General features: G+C 43.4%; 1 pseudogene; it reads right to left on the bottom strand.

Moving 5' to 3' along the window:
• Positions 1–6,037: 6,037 nt before the first annotated feature.
• Rpl38l3 (ribosomal protein L38 like 3) lies at positions 6,038–6,278 on the bottom strand (annotated as a pseudogene).
• Between the last annotated feature and the right edge of the window lie 1,520 nt (positions 6,279–7,798).

Here is a 7,798-nt window from a genome sequence, read left to right as displayed (position 1 = left end):
AGGTGCTATCGTCTTATATAATAACAGGTATCCTGGTCCTCACACTCTTACAATCTTTATGGACCTTCTTCCATGTTGTTCCCCGAGAATTAAGTGTAGGGATTGTGCTATAGCTCTGTCAACTGGAGGTGGGCACTATACACTCAGTTCTTCCCTGAACTTTTGTCAGTTGTGGCCGACTTTAATTGTCTCTGAAAGGAAAACGCTTATTTGATGATGAGTGATAGCTACACTTAACTGTAGTTTTAATACAACTAGAAATTTTATTACTTTAAGAAAGCAAAGTCAGCCGCCCTCACCGAGAGCTCAAAAGCAGCTCCCCATAAGCAACTTGAACCGTGGGACCACAGGTAAGACAAACTTTTCTGCTCCAAGTGACCTGCCTGGTGGACTCAGGACAATCAGAGGCAAAATTCGTCTGGGACCGGATACTTCCAGTTTTTAGCGGGATTCCCAACCTCGCTGATCCTGGCCCGCAGCTCACTGCTCCCAAACCCCTTGGGAGAGAGACCTCACCGCCTGGACAGGTGGGCACTCCTGAGACTGCAGAGCAGGAGAGACCACCAATACTGCCCACCCCTGCCCACATCCCTGGCCCAAGAGGAAACTGTATATGGCCTCTGGGAACCAGAAGATAGGGGCACTCGAACGGCAGATCCCCCTCAGTCCAGACACCGCCCGGACCTGAAGGGAACGGGTCAACAGTTCTCTGCACCCAAATCCTGTGGGAGGGAAAGCTAAACCTTCAGAGGGGCAGACACGCCTGGGAAGCCAGAAGAGACTGCACTCTGCCCACATTTCTGACTCCAGAAGAAAACACCTAACGCCATCTGGGACCCCGGTGCACGGGGGCTCCCAGAAAAGGTGGCGCAGGCCTTCCTGGTTGCTGCCCTCACCGAGAGCTCAAAAGCAGCCCCCCATGAGCAACTTGAGCTGCGAGACCACAGGTAAGACCAACTTTTCTGTTCCAAGCGACCTGCCTGGTAGACTCAGGACACAGGCCCACAGGAACAGCTGAAGACCAGTAGACAGGAAAGACTACACGCCCGAAAGCAGAATACTCTGTTCCCATAGCTGGCTGAAAGAAAACAGGAAAACAGGTCTACAGCACTCCTGCCACACAGGCCTATAGGACGGTCTAGCCACTGTGAGAAATATCAGAACAAGGTAACACCAGAGACAACCTGATGGTGAGAGGCAAGCACAGGAACCCAAGCAATAGAAACCAAGACTACATGGCATCATCAGAACCCAATTCTCCCACCAAAGCAAACACTGAATATCCAAACACACCAGAAAAGCAAGATCTAGATTTAAAATCACATTTGATCATGATGCTGGAGGACTTCAAGAAACACATGAAGACTCCCTTAGAGAAATGCAGGAAAACATAAATAAACAAGTAGAAGCCTATAGAGAGGAGACACAAAAATCCCTGAAAGAATTCCAGGAAAACACAATCAAACAGGTGAAGGAATTAAAAATGGAAATAGAAGCAATCAAGAAAGAACACATGGAAACAACCCTGGATATAGAAAACCAAAAGAAGAGACAAGGAGCTGTAGATACAAGCTTCACCAACAGAATACAAGAGATGGAAGAGAGAATCTCAGGAGCAGAAGATTCCATAGAAATCATTGACTCAACTGTCAAAGATAATGTAAAGCGGAAAAAGCTACTGGTCCAAAACATACAGGAAATCCAGGACTCAATGAGAAGATCAAACCTAAGGATAATAGGTATAGAAGAGAGTGAAGACTCCCAGCTATATCTTCACAGAGAAATTGGCAGCATGTGGGCAGTGAACTCCTTGTAAGGAAATTCTGTAAGTGCTGAAAACATGTTCTACTCCATTGAATTCTTTCCCAAAAGCTATAGTTTTAAAAACATGTCTTGGCAATTAAACTACCATTAATACCTTGTAATTTTTCTAAGTGGAGATAGGACTTTTTACTGTTCATGGATACTAATTTTTCATTCACTGTTCATTATGTAGATGGCTTTGTGTCATAACATCACTTTTTAAAACAAATGTTGTCTACTTCATATTTTTATAGTTGAGGTATGTTCTCCTCTAGTAATTGACTCGCCTAGTGATGAAAACCTGGAAGGTTCCTAGCGAGCCATTCTTAGTTCATGATGGAATCTGGAAACACTGGTTCTCGTATCAGTGAACGAATCAACAGCAACAAAAGAGTAAATAAAGTCCTTGGCAAGAGGGAAGGTCAGGAAAGTGAAAGTGAAACCATTCTCCTTCTTTTGTACACTTTTTAACTGGACTGCTACTAGAAGGTGTCATTTGCAATTGGGTGAGTCATCCTGCATCTATTAAGACTCCCTACTGAGGTGATTACAATTTGTGACAAGTTGGTATTAAGCAATAATTGCACCATTAGGGATCGCTTGCCCTTCTGGTCATTGTTGTGGTTCTCAGCTTTTACAGCTGGGTAGGGGTAATTGCTTTTATCCCTTGGCAGCTTGCACAGCACCTTCAACTATTATGAGCATTAGATCCTGGGGAGAAGGCTTCTGGTGTAGCTGGGCTGTCCTGAGACCAGGACACACTTAATATGAATTAGAAGTTTTTATTGACCCACATAGAACCAGCTAGGGACACCCACTCTTTGACTACAAGTCAAAAGAGGGGGCCCCAAGCTGAGAAAACAGGGGCTAAAACACTTCAAGTTTAGTATATTCCATTGCCATAGTTCTAGTGGCTCTTAGCAAGCACGGCAGGCCATGAACTTTTAGTAAGGCACAGTTGTGTCACCATGGTGTTTCTGTTTGGGGAGCAGAAAGCATTGTGGTTACAGAAACAGAACAATGCAGGTTAGCAGAAGTCCCTGTAAGAGCTCTGCGTACCTGATAGGCAGGTTCAATTATAGCTCAAGGCTGGGTCAGCAATTATTGAATAAATTTTTCTCACTTCAGTTCCACTTTCTACAAGTCCTGTATCTGAATTGTTTGGTATTGCCAGCAATAGGATCTTTTATTTTATTTTATTTTTTTACAGTCCAGTCGTTATCCTCTTCCGGGTCCACCCTCTGACACTTCCTCATTCCATTCCTCCTCCAAGAGGATGTCCCCACCCCACCCTACCAGATCTCCCTCCTCCCTGGCGTCTCAAGACTCTCAAGGTGTTTCTTCTGTCACTGAGGCCAGACCAGGCAATCCTCTGCTGTATATGTGTTGGAGGCCTCATATCAGCTGGTCTATGCTGCCTGGTTGGTGGCTCAGTGTCTGAGAGATCCCTGGGGACCAGGTTAATTGAGACTGCTGGTTTTCCTATAGGGTCACCCTCCTCCTTAGCTTCTTCCAGTCTTTCCCTAATTCAACCACAGGGGTCCCCGTCTTCTGTCCATTGGCTGGGTGTAAGTATTAGCATCTGTCTCAGTCAGCTGCTTGTTGGGCCTCTTGGAGGCACACCGTATGGTCTGTAAGCACACCATAGCATCAGTAATAGTGTCAGTCCTTGGAGCCTCCCCTTGTGCTGGATCCCAATTTGGGCCTGTCACTTAGCTCAGGCTCTAAGATTAAAAATTGATAAATGGGACTGTCTTAGTTAGGGTCTTATTGCTGTGAACAGACACCATGATCAATGCAAGTTTTATATAGGACAACATTTAATTGGGGCTGGCTTACAGGTTCCGAGGTTCAGGCCATTGTCAAGTGGGAAGTGTGACCAAGCATATGCAAACCATCACATGGGACTCATGAAACTGAAAAGCTTCTGTGAGGCAAAGGACATAGTCATTAGGACAAATCGACAACCTACAGATTGGGAAAAAAGTCTTCACTAACCCCACATCCAATAGAGGACTAATATCCAAACTATATAAAGAACTCAAGAAGTTAACCTCCAAAAAACCAAACAACCCAATCAAAAAATGGGGTATAGAACTAAACTGAGAATTCACAACAGAGGAGTCTTGAATGACCTAGTCACCAGAGAAATGCAAAGCAAAATGACCCTGAGAGTCCATCTTATACCAATCAGAATCGTTAAGATCAAAAACTCAGGTGACAGCAGATGCTGGCAAGAACGTGGAGAAAGAGGAACACTCCTCCATTGTTGGTGGGATTGTAAACTGCTACAACCACTCTGGAAATCAATCTTGAGATTCCTCAGAAAATTAGAAATAGATCTACCTGAACACCCAGTTATACCACTCTTGGGAATATACCCCGAAGATGCCCCAACATGCCACAGGGGCACAGGCTCCACTAAGTTCACTGTGGCCTTATTTGTGATAGCCAGAACCTGGAAACAACCCAGATGTCTCACAATGGAAGAATGGATACAGACGATGTCATTCATTTACACAATGGAATACTAATTAGCTATTAAGAATGAGAACATCATGAGTTTTGCAGGCACTAGATGGAACTAGAAAATGTCATCCTGAGTGAGGTAACTCAGACCCAAAAGGACATGCATGACATGTATTTACATTGACTACTTTCTGGGTTTTTCTTTCTTCCACCATTCTTCGTCTTTTTCTCACTCTTCCAATGCCCTACCACTAGATAGGAGTGGGAAAAAAGGATAGAAAGGAAAGGGAGCAATGTTATCATTATGCTACTTTCTGCTTAATAGGGCTGTCAAGTTTCTTGCGGGCAAGTTTGATCTTCACTGTCAGGATATCTAATTTCTTCTTTCTTCTCTGTGCATGACTACTTAACAAAGAGTGATCAACAGCAACCAACTATTATTTTAATTTTTTAAATCTTAGTTTTAATGATGGTTCTTAAATGTTTTAACCCTCTTTCTAGCCCACCACCCACCAAAGGTAATGGAAATGAAAGGATATGGGAGAAATGGACCTGTGTAGAAAGGGATCTGTGTTGTCAGGAAATCAGCAGTTCAGTTCAGTTCAACAGCAGCTCGATCTACTTGCAAACACTTTGTGGATATACCAGCAGTCTAGTTTGGTAGAGGCAGATAGCAAACACAAATCAGCCTTAGCTGCAGCAGGAGTCAGCAGGATGGACCAGTAAGAACAGCAGAATTTGTCAGCTGTGCCTCTCTCAGCAAAGTGAAGACAAGAGACCAGCAAGCATGGCACAGCTAGCTCTATAAGCAAAGCTAGCTCAGCCTCGGTCACTGTCTGTCGAGTCCTATTTATACTCTCCAAACATCTTGTGTCCTCCACGGATCTTTCCTCAGCACATGTCTTGTCTCAGGACTAGTGTCTGTCTCTGCTGATATCAGCCTGAGTCTGCACAAGTGGCAAGAAGTCACAGCACACCACCAGAAGTTTGGGTTTTTTGCTTTGTTTTGTTTTTTGTTTTTTTGTTTTTGGTGTATTTCTCTCTATGGAGTCCTGACAAATGGAGCTCGACTACACTGTATTAGGTGGACCGATATATGTGTGTCATTATTGAAGAATCCTTCATCACATGTCCTTTCACGTGCTTGTTTTAGCAAAATGTCCTTTTACTTGTGTCTGCTGCATCAAAATGTTTCTTCACATGTCTACCCCAGGAGTCTGCCTTAACCTTCCACCTGTGTCCATTTTAGAAAACACACCTTCACATGTTTGTCCCACCAAAGCACCATCCAACACAACTGACTTTCCAAAGAACCCTTAAGTTTCCACATCAACCAACAACCAACCACCAGGACCTTGCCTCTCAGGGTCCTAGCAATTATATACCCTCTGAAAAGTTTCCAGAATTCTAAATGTCACACAATTGCAGAAACTATCTGCTGCTGGCAGAATCACACCCCTGCTCAAGCACGAGGCAAATCATAGCCACTGCTGTGGGCAATTCAAAGCACATTCTACACCTGGGACTAAAATGAAAATATATTCTTATAATATTTTTGTGTCTTTTTAAAGAAACAAAATGCCAAAATTGTCACTACAGGTGTAATTTCACTTGTATGTGCATATATGTGTGTGAGTTTGTATACACATACACTACAGTATACATTACATATGTGTTTGTAAGTAAATATAAAATTATGTTCCTGTATATTCTTTTTTTTTTTTTACTTTTCAGGGTTTTTAGTAGTCACATGCAGAAGTTTGGTTCATTTCAGCTCCTTCACTGCCAAACCTGGGGGCAGGGACTGCTTCAGCTTCTCTGCCTTCTCTTTGTCTGTGATAACCAGGGTGTAAAGGTACCTGCTACAGCGGACCTTGAACTTCACATTATCCGTGTTCTTCTTGATCTTGACAGATTTGGCATCCTTCCGCTGGGCTGTGAGTAGAAAGTCCTTGATTTCCTCAATTTTCTGAGGCATGGCGACGGGTGCTCAGCTCTGGCGTCAGCACAGGGAAAAAAAGTTCCTGTATATTCTTATAAAAAAGGTTCAGAGCTAGGAATCACAAAGGATAATATGAAGCATTTGCATTTGCCTTTCTGGTTTGTATTAATTACTTCTACATTGCTGTGGAAATGCCATGACCAAGGCTACTTAAAGAAGAAAGTTTATTTTGGGGTTGCAAAGTGTTACTGTGCATAATAGTGGGGACATTAGGTGGCAGATGTGGTGGCTGGAGTGCCAAGCTTCAAGCTGAACATTCACATCTGGATCCACAAGTAGAAGGGAGAGAAAGCACATTGTAAATGGTGCAAGCTTTTGAAACATCAAAACCTACCACTGGGGACATTCTTCCTCTTGCTGAGCCAAACCTAAGCCTCCCTGAACAACCACTACCTAAAGGTCAAGTAATCAAACACCCAAGAATATTGGTGACATTTCAAGTACTTAATTAAGAGTTGGCTTAGAGTTTCAGAGAGTTAGTCCATGGTGGACATCATGGCAGACTGGCAGGCATGATGCTGGAGTGGTAGCTGTGAGTTTACATCCTGATCCATGAGTAAAAGGCAGAGAGAGAGTGAGACTTGGCCTGATGTGGGCTTTTGACACCACAAAGCCATGCCACACCTCCTTCAACATGTCACAGCTCCTAGTCATTCTTAACAGTCCACCAACTGGAAACCACGCCTCCAAATATACAAGCCTATGGGGGCCATTTTAATTTAACCACCATATTTCATTCCCTGGCCTCCACAGTCTTACAGCCATAGCACAATTCAAAATGCATTTACTCCACCTCCAAAAGTTCACATAGTCTTTCATAGTCTCAATACTGTTTAAAAGTCTAAAGTCTCTGCTGAGACTCAAGGCAATCTCTTTAATTGTAATCTTTTGTGAAATCCAAAAGCAAATTATACACTTCCAACATACAATGGCATAGAATATGCATTACAATTCCAAAAGGGTGAAAAGGAGCATAGTGGGGAAAATACTGAACCAAAGCAAGAGCAAAAAACACCAGGATAAACTCCAGCTGTTGTCCAGTCCAGCTGTTGTCTATGTCCAGTCACAAAGGGCTTAGATGACTCTTCAGTTCTCCCATTCCTTCCTGCCTTGTGGATTAGAACACACTTCTCTTTCTTGAACTGATTCCATTCCATATTGTAGCTGTCCTCAGGAGACATCAGGCAGATATGACACGTCCAATACCTTGGGGTCACAAATGCTGAAGGCACTTCACTTTAACAGCTTCATTGGACAGCCTTTGTAGGCCTCTATGCATGGTCTCCCCTGCCACACATCTGGCTTCAGATGCTGTCCTAAACCACAAAAGAAGAATCCAGAACCCCTTTATTGCTGTATCCTTCATGACTCTAAAGCCAGAACCATATGGCTGATGCTACCAAGTTCCATTGTCTGTTTAGAATGGAGCCTGGACTCCCTCCTTGAATTACATGTGATTCAACAGATGATTCCTTAGGCCTTTTATTTTTCCAAGGTGCAGTATTAACTGGATGAGCTCTTATC

The sequence above is a fragment of the Rattus norvegicus genome, chromosome X, assembly GCF_021556685.1.
Source record: "Rattus norvegicus strain SHRSP/BbbUtx chromosome X, alternate assembly SHRSP_T2T, whole genome shotgun sequence".
In the NCBI taxonomy this organism is placed as follows: domain Eukaryota; kingdom Metazoa; phylum Chordata; class Mammalia; order Rodentia; family Muridae; genus Rattus; species Rattus norvegicus.
The sequence above is the reverse complement of the archived record's forward strand: the minus strand, read 5'-3'. Positions and strand labels throughout refer to the sequence as shown.